The sequence below is a fragment of the Cydia amplana genome, chromosome 13 (genome assembly GCF_948474715.1).
Source record: "Cydia amplana chromosome 13, ilCydAmpl1.1, whole genome shotgun sequence".
Classification (NCBI taxonomy): domain Eukaryota; kingdom Metazoa; phylum Arthropoda; class Insecta; order Lepidoptera; family Tortricidae; genus Cydia; species Cydia amplana.
Genome location: NC_086081.1, coordinates 8769546 through 8787698, shown reverse-complemented (window position 1 = coordinate 8787698; position 18153 = coordinate 8769546). Strand labels below are relative to the sequence as shown.

Sequence of the window (18153 nt, the reverse complement as noted above, 5' to 3'; positions counted from 1 at the left end):
GACAAAATGTTTGAAAAGATGCCCTCGGTAATGTTGCAAAACCTGCAAGTTGGAACTGAAATACCATTTTACTAAATACTGTAATGAACTAACTCGTAATATGAAATACTAGCTGTTGCCCGCGACTTCGTACGCGTGGATTTGTATATTGGTGGTTATATATTCTACATTAGCTTAGAACATTATGCAGCAAAAGATAGCAGTAGGGACTATTAATCATTTGTTAATTATTATACACAACCTGGCTACGAAGTTTCAAGCCCCTAACTGAATAATATTGTTTTGATATAATCCCTCTCAACCCCCAGCATATTTTCAAGTCCACTATTTAGTAAAACCTACTACCTAACTACGTATTTACGAAGTTTGAAGTTCCTAGCTTTAAATAAAATTTGAACTCTCTACCAACTTTCAACCCATTCTTAAACCTTTTAGGGGATGAATTATTATAAAAGCTGAAATTACTTTTCATGTATTCTAATAATATGCCTTTATACAACGATTCAAGTCCCGCACTCAAATATTTAAATGCTTGACCTCCATACAAATTTTCAACCGCTTTTTTTACCAACTTGAGGGATGAATTTTCAAAAATGCCGAAATTGCTTTTCTTGTATTCTAATAATATGCCTTGATACAAAGATTCAAGTCCCGCACATAAAAAAATGTTTGATCTCCATACAAACTTTCAACCCCTATTTAACCCTTTTAAGGGATGAATTTTTAAAAACACTGAAATCACTTTTCTTGTATTCTCATAATATGCCCTTATACAAAGATTCAAGTCCCGCACTCAAAAAAATATTTGATGTGCATACAAACTTTCAACCCCTTTTTCACCACCTTGGGGGATAAATTTTCAAAAACGCTGAAATTAATTTTCTTCTCTTTTATTATAATACCTTTTTACGAAATTTCAAGTTCCTAACTTACAATAAAATTTGAACCCCAAGACAAACTTTCATCCCCTTTTTAACCCCCTTAGGGGTTGAATTTTTAATAATGTTCATTTAATGTTATTTTTTTATTTTATGTTACGCGTTTATAAGAAATTTCAAAGAATTTGTAATGGATTCCATCTTTCAACCCCTTTTTAACCCTGTTCGGGGATGAATTTTTAAATACGCTGAAATTACTGTTCTTGTATTTTAATAATGTGCCCATATACAAAGTTTCAAGTCCCACACTCACATTTTTTTTTGATCTCCATACAAACTTTCAACCCCTTTTTCACCACCTTAGGGGATGAATTTGCTCAAACGCTGAAATCCGTTTTCTTGTATTTTAACAATATATATTTTTACGAAGTTTCAATTTCCTAGCTCAAAATAAAACTTGAACCCCATACAAACTTTCATCCCCTTTTTAACCCCCTTAGGGGTTGAATTTCTCAAAATCGCTTCTTAGCTCTTGTACATTTTATAAATGCAACCTAGTGTCTAAATTTCAACTTTCTAGCATTTGTAGTTTCGGCTCTGCGTTGATGAGTCAGTCAGGACACGTGCATTTATATATATAGATTGAACTTCCAAAGAACTACTTAGATTCCTTTTAACGACTGAACGTCAAAGGTAACCAAACTATACTTTGCGTTAAACAAAAAGTTAGACAAGCTGTTCAAACATTGTTCAGAGGTTTTCGGACAGTTTCAGCTGAGACTCTAAAATATTACGAGCTATGAAAGTCTCGAAACGTAGCTTATTGAACAACAATAACAATTACAACAATAACAACAATACAACAACAACAACAATTAACAATTGACTTTACAAAGGTAATAAAAACTTTGGGTAAAACAAAAAAATTACTTGAAACGATTAAGATTAGGTATCTATGAAATGTCATGTAGACGAAACTTCAAACCTTGATAGACCTTGCAGATAGTTATTTTAGTAGTGAAAATAAGTCGATAGCGTGGGAACTACAAATAACCTGAAAAAAATAAGAACTACAAGAAATCGGAATCAGAAAGCCAGGGTTATCTAGTTACGCGCCAAACCCAACCAATTAATATTAAAGGAATTTATAGTAACATAGATTCAGTTTTTATAATTAGCGGATACCCCGAAAACGCGCGGGCGAACCTAAATCTACTTGAATTGACCAATCAATGCGACGCAGCCGAGGCGCCCCTTTCCTTCAGATTGCTTAATTTTTTGTTCAGACCCCTTGGGACCTTTTTTAGTCGATCCACTCACTGGTTTTCATAGAGTTTGATTCAAGAGGACGCCTTAATAAAAATTCATAATATATTTATTTGTTTGTGAGTCCATTCCATGTAACTCCTTATTCTGAGGTTTGCATTGTTCATGTTATCATAATCAAACTAAAAATGTTCTAAACTAAACTAGAAGACTACAATAGGGATGATGACACATGTTGAATTTTATAACAAAATCTAGTAAATAGATAGCAAACGAGCAATTTATCACAATAATGTGAATATTAAAATAAAATATTGAAAAATTACAAAAATACAGGACCTGAAAGTTTCAAAATTTAAGTTTTTTTTTTAACTTCCTAAAATGATAAAAGTAAGGGTACCATTCGATTCCTTACATTTCATCCAAAAAAATATTGTATAGCAACTATATACATAAACGCAATATTTCACCGACAAAAACGCAATTTTCTTGTTTTGTCCATACTACAAGATCTCTGGGAGCCCAGAGACCTTGACGTCACGTTCCCTTGTCGTTTTGTTTAGGGCGTTTCGCGAGTGAAGTGCGACTGTCGGCCTTTGACTACAATTTCTGACTTTTGTGTTACTGTAATGCAATGGGTCCCATATAGACATTTGATCCTAAAAACAAACTCGATCGATTGATACCATAAATGAAAATTAGTCATGTAGCCTATTTACTGAAGCAAGAAGCATGTAAGTCTTCATATTATTTCTTCAAAAAATCCCTCCTGTGACAAATTCATGATTGTTTCTAGGTTTTATATAATTTCCAACGGGCATTTTGTATTAAAAAACAAGAGCCCATTTTTCTAGGTACGAGTATGAATTTTAGATCTAAAAAATCCCCTTTGGGGATACTGACATTGTACACAAAAGAAATTCTTTACTTATTTCAAATTCTATCTTTGACAGACCTACATAACCTTTTTGCTGGTTAGAGTAGATAAAGTAGAAAATTCTTTCTAGCAGAATGCTCATGTTATTAAATTATGTCGGCGAGCATTCTATATCAGGCCGGATAGGCTGTATCGGTATGAAATCCATACCCATTTACATACTATTATGTAGATTCCTTTGTTTGTAAGTATCTACACAAGTATGGGAAAGTTTGATGTTCATTGAGTAAGCTTATATTTCGCTGGTGAATTTGAAATCATTTACTATTAGAAGGGCATAATTTGCATATATATCGATGTGTTTGCAATCAAACACAGCAAAAAGACGGGTAGTTATTGTAATTTTAGCATGTGTGTGTCTGTCTGTGGCTTCGGAACTATCAAACGGACTAACCGGTTGCGTGCGGTTGAGGATTTGTGATACGCCTACTTTTTTGGTTCTTAGCAGGATCACTAGATGTCGCCGTTATAATTCAGTCAGGGAACTATAAACAACTTCTCGTCAATGGTCTAGTGCGGTTTCAATAGCATCAATGGAGTTTGACTTGCAAAACTGTAGGAGCTTTATAAAATAGGGCTCCCGTTACCATATTACCCTTTCAAAAGACTTTGCATAGAGTAGAGGTACGCTTCAGTCGGAACATATGCAGTCTTCCAAAGTGATTGGAGGTGCGTTCACTGATCCGCATCAGACGGTAAACTTATTGATCCGTCACATGCGTACCATTGGTAAACTAAACGTAAGTAAACACCAACAATATACTCACAGGGTGTTTCCTGTAACAGGAGCAATAAACTAAACTGTAGGCTGTACTCCTCAAACTGACCAACATTTGTTCAGCAACTTTTGAAAATAACTCATGTTTTGATTTTTATTACACTTTTAAGTTTATTCTAAGACGCAATGTATTGCAAATTTTGTTATGTTTAAAGCGTAACAAGCAACGTCAAACACACTGATGTCAGCGTACATTGAAGGCAATATTTATTTTGTATGAAAAAGAGGAAGTCTAAAGGATTCATAAGGTCAGTTTGAGGAGTACAGCCTTTAGTTTAATTTATTGCTCCTGTTACAGGAAGCACCCTGTATGCATTGCAGGCCTTATTAACTGATATACAAACGTTTTTAACTTCGCAAAAGTTCTTCTCTTCAAAAAGTTGAGAATCATATCGATTAAAACTACCTCTGACGTAGTTTTCATCAATATTATAAGGGCCAAGGGTTTCTTATATACAGGGTGCTTCCTGTAACAGGAGCAATAAATTAAACTGTAGGCTGTACTCCTCAAACTGACCAACATTTGTTCAGCAACTTTTAAAAATTATGAATCCTTTAGACTTCCTCTTTTTCATACAAAATAAATATTGCCTTCAATGTACGCTGACATCAGTGTGTTTGACGTTGCTTGTCACGCTATAAACATAATTGCAGTACATTGCATCTTAGAATAAACTTTAAAGTGTAATAAAAATCAAAACCTGAGTTATTTTCAAAAGTTGCTGAACAAATGTTGGTCAGTTTGAGGAGTACAGCCTACAGTTTAATTTATTGCTCCTGTTACAGGAAGCACTCTGTATAGCCTAAATAAACCTTTACGTAGCGTAGAAGAACTAAATATGGGAGGCAACACAGGAGCTTCCTGTTTAGTGGCGCGGAGTATCAATGGCGGTGTCGCCGCATAGTAATAGTTGTTCAGTATGACCTACATATTCATGTCAGTCAAGCAGACATAACAACACCAACGTGTCAACAACCCAAAAAAAACTTCTTATTAAAAAAACATATTACTGCAATCGAGTAACAATTAAAACACCGATAGGTATGTAAAGCTTCATGTTGTAAATCGAGTAACAATTAAAACACCGATAGGTACGTAAAGCTTCATGTTGTAAAAAGCATGTTAATGCAATCAAGTAATGAATAAAAAATGTGTCCATGTACGTAATTTCAGCAGTTCCATCAATCCGCGTCATGTGACGAAGTTTCGCGGCGAAGGAATGTAGCAAAGTGGCCCGAGTTTGCCGTCGGTTTCCGCCGACTGAACACCAAAAGGAGGTAAATTAATAATGATTTCAAACGAGGTTATGTTGAAAATATTTTTGCTGAATATATACAATGGTATTGGACAGAGTTGTTTACTAAAAATACTAAACAAAAGTCAGTCAAACATGCAAAAGTTGGCCTATGGTGCTCTACCATTCGTGCATTCTACTGAACAAAGTTTATTGGGACAGTTCATTTAAAGGACTGAGTTCGTATTTATACAAATGATGTTTATTATTGTCTTGTTGTGTTATATTTTTTGTACAACAGTTTTTTCTAGTACGACTTCTACTATAGTAGTTTACATAAACTGACTGCTACATAAAGGGGCCCACTGATTACCAGTCCGTGGACTCGTAATCAGTGGGCCCCTTAATGAAAGGCATTAAAATACGAGTGTGGGTTTAAGAAACGAACGAAATGAGTTTCTTATAAGTTTATTGTTATCAAGAAATAGTTTTATTTACAAGTTAGAAGCGGCACGGCTCTAAACTATATCGTTCACGCCTCTCTTATTTAATCATATTTTATTCTTCATTAATTAAATATTTAAATGCATTCGTTTTTCCCGTTGGCACAAACATGGTAACAAGCCCGCAAAGTAGGTTGCGTGCGGCTAGTGAATGTGAGTCGGAAAGTATGTAGTTTGAAGCAGTATTTAATTTCACGGCTAATTTAATCGAGAAATAATCTTGTTACTGTTAACACAACAAGCGGATGTCACTTTTCGACAGCTTTTGTTAGAAAGGGACTTCCACTTGTATTACAAGTTAGAAGCTTTTGAGAAACGGGCCCAAGTTCTACTGGAGCGAAATCTATCTATCTATCTATCTAATACCTTTAAACGAGCAATTCTTATTTTTATATATATATATATATCGGGGATCTCGGAAACGGCTCTAACGATTTCGATGAAATTTGCTATATGGGGGTTTTTGGGGGCGAAAAATCGATCTAGCTAGGTCTTATCTCTAGGAAAACGCGCATTTTCGAGTTTTTTATGTTTTCCGAGCGAAGCTCGGTCACCCAGATATTATATATTGAACATCGTTGCAAAAAATATAGTTTATCTATATTCTATTCTATATTATAGTTTATCATACTAATATACTCGAATTTCATTTCAGCCTCAGGATTCCAGCCACAGACTTTGTGACGACCAGAACACTAGGCATTTTGCACGATTACTCATGATATTATATACCTTCAACAGGTTTCTTTTTTAAATATTCGTTGATGTGGACCAATCCTTTGCCATCTGCCTTGATTTAGGACTATCCTCTAAAAAGTCTAAAAGTACCGTCGTAGTGTAATTGATTCCTCATGTTGTAGCGATTATAATTTAAGGACAAAAAACTATACCACCCATGAAAAAAAATATACTTATTTCAAAAATGCGTGCCCAAATTTTGGCGTGTTCAACCTTATTTAAGAGTTTTCAATCTTACACATATAAGTATTCAAACGAATTAATTAAATCACACAAAAATATTGGTAAAGAATAACATGAAAATTAAAAATATAATGTGTTGTATAGTTAAAAGAGGTAAAACATTATACATATATACTCAAAACTAAATTAAATTGAATGAATAATTATAACAAATGAAATAGAAAAAATATAAAAGCCACTTACCAGAATTCAGGAGCGGCACATTGCAACGATTAAAATTTTGTATTACAGCGACGTAAAATATTATTTAATTAAGAATTGGATACATTTATCTATAAGTAGTAACAGTAACAGATAACACAGATACGAGTATTCGATAACAGTTTTAAATATTTCAAAAGTTACAACAAGTTAATGGTGAAAACTTTAAAAGGGCAATTCTGCAACAATCGTTCGTAACAACAACAACACCGCACCGACAGGAAGATGAAAATAAGCGTATTGAGGAGGCAGGACTCGGAGAAGGCAGAGGAGCTAAGAGACATCACAAGTATCGTACCTAGTCTTTAGCCCAAGGTCACAAAAAAATTAAGACAAACTACGAGAGAAAAGTAATAGCTGGCGCGAGCGCGCGACTACCGCGACTAGAGCGATGCGAGAAAGGAACGTCTTGAAGAGATTCAACAAGTGGTTTGCGAGAGCGAGCGGCGCGGATCGTCGCAACCTCGCGGCGGGAACGCTCGCCCGCCAATGTCCCGAGCTGGCATCCCTCGCTGGCGACTGCGCCTGTGTGCCTTCCCGGCGTAGCCTTCATTGTTGAACCTGCGCGCGTGTGCGTCGCCGTCGCGTGCGGACACCGCGCACTGCGTTTGTGTGGCGTGACGCGCCTAGGGGTCTGAACAGGTGAGCCCGGGCCGACCCCAGCAGAGCTCGTCCCTATCTATACCCCGCTTACAATGAAACAGGCTAGCTGTAATACATCAACTAGCCGCGTGCTACATTAGCCGACGCATGTTCTTTCAGATGAGTAATGTAATAAGTGAATATGAAGGTCATACACATGTATGACGTTGTTTAAACAAGAGTTGTTTTCTTTGTTCGCTCTTTTATGCAGGTAGGTACCCATTTATATTTTGTAGCGATTGTTCTTCGAAAAAGGTCGAGGTGCCCCGCACTTGTGGAGCGCCGGCGAAGTTTCGCATGCCTTCCCGGTCTCCGTATTTGTTCATGAATATCACGCATAGTTGACGTGACGCTGTGGAAAATAATGTTATATTAAATTGGCTTGTTTAGCGAGTTAATTACCATATTGCGAGCCCGTCACTCAACGAGGTTTATCTGCCTAATGAAATACGGCACGGCTAATAAGCGGAAAGATTCATGGAGCCTGGAAATATGAGATAGCTGAAGATGTGTTTAATCTCGTGATAATAGTTACTTAAACCTGTGGTAATTAGTCTTTAAATTGCCAAGTAAAGGTTTCTTTTTACAACATGCTTCAAAAAGGAAGTTTTAAATGAACAGTACTTTTTTTTGGATGACTAGTTGTTACTTAAGCGTTTATAGGCATACTGAGTATATGTGTATTATTTCAAATGTAATTTCATTTGTTATAGATGTTGATATTTCACATTTGATGAAGATAGAGTTGATATTTCACATTTTACGGCAATACCTAATGTATGTACCTACTTCAGGTATTTTTGAGCTTCAAAGAACTATTTAGTCACAGGTACGTATATTAATAGCTTAAACCTGTGGTTGTTAGTCTTTAAATTGCCAATTAAGTAACGACAGAGGTTTCTTTTTACACCTCATAAAGGAAGTTTCAGATTAACTATAGGTATTTTTTTGATGTCAGGTTGGTAAGTACCTACGTTGATTCAATAATATTCATAAATAATAATAATATTCATAATTATTCATAAAACTTACAAACCTCTGTTAAACTTTGTCTCTCTAACAAATATAAATGTCAAAATGACAAATAGGGACAACAAAAATATTGTCATTGTCAATAACATTAAGCGTGTATTATACTAGCATTGAATATTCGTATGGCAACAGGCCGCGTAGCCAACACGCCAATCGCTTACGCTCCGTAGCGATCGAAACGCAACTGTCACTGTCACACTTATATGGAAGAGTGATAGAGAGACACAAAGCGATTCGATGGCGAAGCGATAACGATTGTCACCTTGGCTAGGCCGCCAGAACTCTACTGAAGCTACGACGATAACTATTGCGTCTACGTAGAAGTGATTTTCACCCGCTACGAAATACGTGCGTCTGCTACGGACAAGTGGGATCTACGAAATTCGTAGCAGCGCTACAAGCAATCTGTTTCGAAGCGCGGTGGATCTATCTATTCTAAATTTCTTATACTTATGTTATACTAGCGACCCGCCCCGCTTCGCACGGGTTAACAAATTATACAAAAACCTTCCCCTTGAATCACTCTATCTATTAAAAAAAACCGCATCAAAATCTGTTGCGTAGTTTTAAAGATCTAAGCATACAGACAGACAGCGGGAAGCGACTTTGTTTCATACTATGTAATGATTATGATGCACAGGGCATGTTCAGAGCAGTCAATAGGAAATCATGTGTTTTTTTTATCCGTTCGACATATAAAAGGCCGTAACGTTTATCATAATAGGTATCGGTATAGCGGATAAGTTGTTAACATAAATTATTATAAAAAATACCCTACAGACTACTTGAGAAAATACAGAATTAACACAATACTAGATTATTGTGTTAATTCTGTATTTTCTCAAACATGCAATCAATGTTATGTCCCTTATAATAGGAATACGAGAAGCATACAAAGGTAAACTTCATACAAAATAGCCTGCAAGAATTGTGTAGTTCTCTTTCATTGAAAGTATTGTTTTTTAAGTGGTAATAAAAGTATTTATTTTATTGAAGCGACAATGGAAAAAGTAACCTAAAATTAAATCTACCTACAAAACTAAATTAAGTTTTAAGTTATATTTTTGTCTAGTTTACTTTCTTCTTACATACCTCTGCGTACAAAGAGGTTGCCAGCCTCATAACTACGCGGCTTCGTTACGCTCGGCCGGCCATCTATATACCTATATTCGTCCGGAAACCTCTTACTTCCAGGCCTCTGTAGTAATATACTATTGTTGCTTCTTTAATACTGAAAATCATAAATACATAATAAACAAACTTGGTGTGATTATGCTGATTGTAAACTATATGTATTGCATACATTGATATAGAATAAAGAACTGGATACCCAATCAGCCGCAAAAAATGGCCCCACAAAAGTGATGTTAAAACAGATCACGCATTACTTTTTCGTTTAGTCTTGTTTGAAACGCTCAAATGTGAAGTTGTCAACAATTACGAAATGTGCCGTCGAAATATGTAAAAATAAGAATGATAAAACAAGGAAAAAGGATGGAATGTATTTCTTTCGGTTAGTTCTTGGGATAGCATTACATAATTTATGTAATCTGGTGGTAATTTTATGGTTTTGAATAAATTAATTTGTTACTACCAAAGAAGGGATGTCAAGGAACAAAAATCTAATGAGTCGATGTGAGGTCAATATTTTTTTATATTTTTATATGGCATTCGTAACGAATAACATAATGTTCAAATTCAAGATTTCCAAGAAAACCTATGACACGTGCAAAGTGTACTGCTATTTAATTATAGCAAGAGATAGGGGTGATGCAGTTTTATACAAGGCAAAACGGCACTTGTGTGTTCGGCCCATTTCCCCGTTTCCTACATAGGTATACACCACCAATAAGGGCTTATATCGACTAACTGTAAATGCTAAACCTGTCTGAACACAGAGGATTTTTTTTTATAAAGTATGGACTTTATAAAAACAAGCAATAATGGTTGCACTCCAGGAGTGCCGATAGAAGTGAAAAGTCTTGAAAAGGAGTCCGCAACATAAATGTCAAATAACATTGAGTTTTTCTTTATTGATTTAAATGCCATCTAAATTATGAGTGGCCACCTTACGGGGCTTACGGTCACGTGATCGCCTTACGCCCCTTACGGTCACGTGATCGCCTTACGCTGTCTCGAGTTTATCATTTTTTCCCCACCTCAAAAAGTGCCCAGCGCCGCTAAAGAAGTTTTCACTTCAAAAATTACCCACTTCTCAAAAATCCAATCAGTACCAATAAATGTCCCCGTGCACCGGTGCGATTAGTAGATCTAAAATACACAGTTATTTTATTTAATAAATTGTTTTTATATTTAATAAGTTATCTGATTAGGTTTTTACAGCACATTTATAACTCCCGTAACTATGCCAACCTTACTCTGCGTGGTACAATTACTGTCGGTGGCGACACGAGCACGCTCGATCAAAAATTGCTGGCGGTTAAAAGGTTAAAGAAGTATACTTATTTATTAAAAATTAAATTTGTTTGAATTTGAACCACGATTTAATTTTATTTGAGCTCCCGATTAAATTAAATTTGTTTTATTTATTACTTCAATTGGTTTACTGGTACTGTACAGTAATACCTAATAAAGTGTACCAAAGTGACTCCATTCGTTCATTATTCTCGTTTGACGTTGTTTGACGTAAATACGTTACGTTAGTGCCATCGGACTAAATTTTTTAACAGTGTTGGTACCTCTGTTTGCAAATTTGACACTTAATGCTTACGACATTAAGCTCTTTTATGTACGAAACATTTATCTTGACTCAATATTTACGTAAGCGTTTTTATCATCAATGCAAATGGTGCGAAACGTCATTGGGATCCACATTTGTTGACGTTTTTGTTCTGCTTTGTGTGTCTATTTCTTTTATATTAAGTCAGTGATTGCATAGCGACAAAGATAAAAATAAAACAACACTATGTAAGTTACAACTTGATCCATTACTTTCACTTTGATATGTCGTTAAAAAAGATTTACATTAAACATTCTAAGTATAATAAGTTACGAGTAGCATTTTGTTAAATTATTATTTAGTTAAAGTGCTAGAGTGGGACTGTGGGCGCGCCACAGAAAACCGCCTACGCAATTTAGGTCAAAGTCAAGATACAAGGGGAGGTGAAACAAAACACAATGCTTTATTCTCCGCAGTTCTGGTGTCCGACATAATAATTTTAAAATTTTAATTAAATTTCAAATTTTAGAGCAACGTAGGTACGCTTTAAAGTCCTCCTCCTGAAGAGAAAATGACAAAATGAACATCCGATGCGAGTATTATATTGATTCTGGCTAGCATTGCTTCCTGGCTGACGGGACAGAAAAAAACAACTGGAAACTATTGTTACACTGGAATTCCGCATACGATCTTACCTGAGGGCCACGGAACGCACGCACATTCAAAGCAAGCACGCTTAACGCTGACGCCGACTTCCATACATTGGTTAAAACAAATATGTGGCAGTCAGCGTCAGCATCGATTATTAGACTACAACTTTCGACTATTATCCTCAACCTTATCTTAGCGCCTTCCCGATTGCAAACTTAAGGAGCTCGAGTGCGGTTTTTGGTAACCAATTGCAAGCTGACTGATTTTTTTAGCAAGCAACCCTGACGGAAAATTAAGCCTTAAATAATGGGATATGTCCGGTAATTCTGGTTTCCGTACAGTGTATTTCTTCACTGAAAAGCAACTGGTAAATATTGCATACGAACGAGCTCGGGCTTTTGATGGCATATTATAGAACAACAACATCTAGAACAACAAAGTTTTTACATGATAATTTTCCATAATTTTGTCTAATTTTTGGATTTTCAATTGGACTTGGGTCTCTATGACCACCAAAATTATCCCTACTAGTATTATAAATGCAAAAGTAACTTTATTCGGCTGAGTCGCGAGGAATGACATAATAGTTTTCATAATTTAAACCATCATTTGACGCAAGCATTCTAGAGCAGAATTAAAAGCTAGTATATGCTCGTATCACTATTTAAAAAAACATGCGGCACATTTTAGTTTTGATTCGTTGAGTAGTATGATGTCCTTTACAGACTAACTGAATGTTTACTGAGATATTAATTGCAACCTCGCGTTACTAATTAAGTCATTGGAAAGTGCTTAGACTGTTTAATTTGCGACTTTCGTAAACTTGAATTGGATTACAAATGAGCTCCGAGTGCTTCGAAGCGGAGCTAACCAAATATTGGCTCGGGAATGATACCCCAAAACTGGGACGGTTTCTGACTTAAATGTTGAATGTTAAGATGATTTTAGTTTGTGTCCGATTTCTTCTTTTAGATAAAACCTTTTTCGCTGACCTTGCTTTTCCTTCAATAGGAAATTAATACTCATCGCTCATCGAGACAATCATGTTTCAGCTCAAGCCAATAATGGGAAGTGAATGTATTAGCTTGCAAGTTTTGACCCGAACATACATAAGAACATTGCAAGTAAATCGTCGCGATTAAAGAGTAGGTAAATGACAGCATTAAAACATTTTTTATACAAACTAGCATTCTCGGAGTATTATATCGGGAATAAAAATGTTTCTATACAATAATCCCGATTATTACGGTCTATCGGTTATCTCAGGCGATTGGTTAACACATTCACTGCCAAGAACACGTATGTGTGTTCATATTGTAGGGGAAACTTTCCTTAATCGTACCTGCGCCTAAAACGTACCCTATCAAGATCTCGAGCTGTGAAACTGCAGTGGCGACGCCTGTGCTATAAAATGAAACTACTAGTTCGCCATCTCTCATAACCCGTATAACAATTTCACGCTGCCCCTCCGTATGAAAATATTCAATAAATAAGTAATTTTGCTGTTTTCGAGTATTTTTTTGGTTGATACGTAAGATTTTCAATTCCGTACATGTCGAGATATATAAATTAGAAATTTTATGCTTAATTATATACTCTTTAACGGTTTGAAATAATGGACGACAGACGTCAGCCCGGCAGCCATTTTTTTACGCGGCAAATTTAAAATCGTTAGTTATCATGTGCCTTATTCGTACTGAACACTTCGTTTTAATTCGTACTTTAGAAGACATATACAATGCACATATCGTAAAACCTGGATTCACGAACTATGTGCTGGAGTTGATAAAAAATACTCATAATTTTATTTGTGATGACTGCAAAGAGTTAGAAAATACAGCTCTGCTATAGATAATTAAAATATTCGTTCTATATTTGAGATTATTGGACGACAGAAGTGGACAAATTATTTAGATTAGTGACTCAATTATAATTAATATTAGTACTTATGTATGTGAATTGCGGTGATTATGAGACTGATACAAATTATAAGATCTCATAGTTTGACATGGTCATGGTCATGGACATAGGGGGACATTTGGACAATATATACGGGTAGTTGGGTACGATATAGGAATATACGGGTACGTTTTAGGGACAATTAGGCCTAACTCGTACCTTTTCCACTTTTTTTAAAACTTTTTTTTCTCAGAAGTTGTTGAGGTTTAAGTTTAACTTGTTACTTTTGTTGATTCTTTATTAAATAAAGATTCTTTACACACAATTTGTATTTTTTTTATTAATTGTATTTCCAAGAAATTTGCATTTTCTCTTAAGGGGTACGAATTAGGCAAGTTTCCCCTACTGGAAATCGGGCGCCCGGCGCCGAAAGTGAGCGGTGATTTTCTAGTAGAAATTGCTGAGTTTTGGAACCTAAAACTAGACTAGATTCGTGTATGGAAATTTATTCGTTAAAAAGTAACAATTGTCCAGACATTTATATATTATGTAGATGAGTCTAATACAATCTGTATTGTAATTTACTATTATAAAATAATTAAAAAGCTGAAGAAAAGCTCACGTGGGCGTAAGGTTGCAAAGATACAATTATGTATGTACCTACTCAGTTTTATCTATACGTACCTAAATACCAACTACTTACAATAATCTGAACATGAATATTTACGTCTTTAAAATAATGTAGTGTATTCACTATTCACAATCGACCAAGACCCGCGTACACTCGTAACTAAATGAAGTGATCGATCGAAATTGAATTATTTGTCCTAAATTGAAATTCAATTATTTTCCGGTATAGCGCGCGTTGGCGTAAATACTCGTAGGTCGATAGCTCTACATGTCAATGAATTTATATGTAAATTCGGAGTTTGAGGGTAATTAAGTTAGGTCCAGTTATGTTTTAAAAAATATTAAAAGAAGAGGCTAACGCAAAATTGTAGTTTTAATATTTACTTTTTACATGTTTTAATCAAATTAGATTATATATTCAAGGGCAGCCTTAGTCAAAACCTTACTAGGAGGCCCATTCGAACGTAACACTTTGACATCATTATGAAATCTAATTTAGTAATTTAGTTATCATTCGCGCATGCATTTCGCTCGTGCTTGTCCGTATAAAGTAGAAGCGAGAGTGAGGCGCACGGGCGAATGTTAACAAACTGACATCATTACACCTTATGACCTTACCTATAAAACAAAGTACAACCATAGGGCGGACACGCCATACATCAAAAATGATTTGCGTTTATATGTGTGCGCGGCAAATCTGTACGCGTCATTGTGTATCTGACGGACTTCTGGCATGCTCTCAGTAGAGCGACTTACGCACACATTCATGTCGCGACCAGTCGCGGGGCGAGGAAATCCGAGTCGGGGCGGGGCGGTGCGTGTCCGTTCTGTATGATAATATTGATAATACTATTACTTATTCTGTGGTACAACGCATTACTAAATTGTACAACGGGACTTAGGGCCCGATTCGGATTTTGTAATTGACATCTATTAGATATCTTATCTATCTATTCGATATGTTTAAGATCTAACTTGTCAAATTTGACATTTCCGCGATTCTGGAGATTCTCTTGCACGATTTCCACAAGATATTACTTAGAGATCTAATTCACATCTAATAGATATCTAACACGATCTATCGTAAAAGTGACATTGGTTGCCCGAATTGGGCTGCAAAAGAGAACTAGTTGAAATCTAAACTATAACGTACCTATCTAGAATGGTACTAGTGTCGTCTCTTGTGAATATCTTGAAGTTCGAATACGGCAGTTAATCGCGTACAATTTAATAATGTGTAAAAATCGTGAAAGTTTAAATCAGTGTAAAGTACAACGCGGCGGGGCGTCTCGTCTGTCCGGTCTGTCTGTTTTTGTGTATGTATATTCGCGCGCAAAAACCACTGAACAGATTTTCATGCAGTTTTCACCTATCGAAAGAGTGAGGAAGGAAATAGGTCGTAATATAATAATTAATAACCGAGCGACGTCACGAGAAAAGTTCTTAAACGCTTTTACAGTACATATGGGGCTACTTTTCCGCACTAGTGCGTAAAATAGCACTTTTCGTGCGTATGTCGAAACTTTAAAGTGCCATATGTACTGTAAAACGTTGTTCGATACACGTGCGAATAGGTAATTCGCAACTCGTGTCGATTTAAAACACTCCCTTCGGTCGTGTTTTAATTTATCGCCACTCGTTTCGAATTTCCTCTTTTTCGCACTTGTATCGAAAATAACTATTTTAGTATTTAGTAGTAGTTTTTATTTTTGTACATGTATTATGCCTATTCAGCACCGATGCTTTGATATACTCGCATTTAGTTGTTGTTTATCTTTCTTAAGCCTTCCTACTCGAAACTTTAAAAATGAATAAGGACTTAGAATCTAGAATTACCTATCTTCAAAGTCTGCACTATATTATCTCATGCAGTAAGTCTAAGCTGTTATTAGATTGGAGGCTCTCCGCCTTGTTAGGTAATGTTACATCCAGGTAACTTAAGCCTTTAAATAGCCTTTGAGACCGTTCCACTACATTATTATACTTGCATTATTTATAAAGTGAAGTTCACTGAATTACGCACACATTCATGTCGCGACCAGTCGCGGGGCGAGGAAATCCGAGTCGGGGCGGGGCGGTGCGTGTCCGTTCTGTATGATAATATTGATAATACTATTACTTATTCTGTGGTACAACGCATTACTAAATTGTACAACGGGACTTAGGGCCCGATTCGGATTTTGTAATTGACATCTATTAGATATCTTATCTATCTATTCGATATGTTTAAGATCTAACTTGTCAAATTTGACATTTCCGCGATTCTGGAGATTCTCTTGCACGATTTCCACAAGATATTACTTAGAGATCTAATTCACATCTAATAGATATCTAACACGATCTATCGTAAAAGTGACATTGGTTGCCCGAATTGGGCTGCAAAAGAGAACTAGTTGAAATCTAAACTATAACGTACCTATCTAGAATGGTACTAGTGTCGTCTCTTGTGAATATCTTGAAGTTCGAATACGGCAGTTAATCGCGTACAATTTAATAATGTGTAAAAATCGTGAAAGTTTAAATCAGTGTAAAGTACAACGCGGCGGGGCGTCTCGTCTGTCCGGTCTGTCTGTTTTTGTGTATGTATATTCGCGCGCAAAAACCACTGAACAGATTTTCATGCAGTTTTCACCTATCGAAAGAGTGAGGAAGGAAATAGGTCGTAATATAATAATTAATAACCGAGCGACGTCACGAGAAAAGTTCTTAAACGCTTTTACAGTACATATGGGGCTACTTTTCCGCACTAGTGCGTAAAATAGCACTTTTCGTGCGTATGTCGAAACTTTAAAGTGCCATATGTACTGTAAAACGTTGTTCGATACACGTGCGAATAGGTAATTCGCAACTCGTGTCGATTTAAAACACTCCCTTCGGTCGTGTTTTAATTTATCGCCACTCGTTTCGAATTTCCTCTTTTTCGCACTTGTATCGAAAATAACTATTTTAGTATTTAGTAGTAGTTTTTATTTTTGTACATGTATTATGCCTATTCAGCACCGATGCTTTGATATACTCGCATTTAGTTGTTGTTTATCTTTCTTAAGCCTTCCTACTCGAAACTTTAAAAATGAATAAGGACTTAGAATCTAGAATTACCTATCTTCAAAGTCTGCACTATATTATCTCATGCAGTAAGTCTAAGCTGTTATTAGATTGGAGGCTCTCCGCCTTGTTAGGTAATGTTACATCCAGGTAACTTAAGCCTTTAAATAGCCTTTGAGACCGTTCCACTACATTATTATACTTGCATTATTTATAAAGTGAAGTTCACTGAATTGTCCGTTTATTTTCGTTTGCAGGCTTCTCTGTGATATGTGGGGGTTATCAACGAACTTTGCAAGTTAACCGATGCTTTTTAAATGTTAGGTAAAGCTGGTCAACCAAATCTTGTCAGTAAAAAAAGGCGCGAAATTCAAATTTTCTATGGGACGATATCCCTTCCCACCTACATTTTTCAATTTGCCGCCTTTTTCTACTGTCAAGATCTGGTTGACCAAGTATACATAATCATCTGATTTACTTAAGCCCCGTCCACACTCGTGCGCGATTATCGCGCACGAGTGTGGACGGGGCTTTAGATAGGACGACACCTACGCATCTATTTTATGCAGACTAACAGCAAAGTAATTTAATTTTTCTCCAACATTTTTATTAAGTCCGTCTAAGCTATAATTTTGCACCGGCTTGAACAATAGTTAGCTTTGTAACGTAGTATATTTTGACGTAGTTGATAACCACTATCACCTACCTCTAATAACGTAACAAACAACGGTTGAGATCGTTAGTAGTGTTAAATATTCGGTAAATATTTAATTCACGAATTTTGTTCGGAACGTG

At 35.9% G+C, this 18153-nt stretch overlaps 1 protein-coding gene across 1 annotated transcript in view; it reads right to left on the bottom strand.

The window, feature by feature from the left end:
• Positions 1 to 7897, bottom strand: part of LOC134653486 (uncharacterized) — a 284313-nt gene extending 276416 nt beyond the window's left edge. The window contains exon 1 of the mRNA XM_063508855.1: positions 6762 to 7897. The gene's annotated coding sequence lies outside the window, so the exon portion shown is untranslated. The remainder of the gene's footprint in view (positions 1 to 6761) is intronic.
• Positions 7898 to 18153: the final 10256 nt, after the last annotated feature.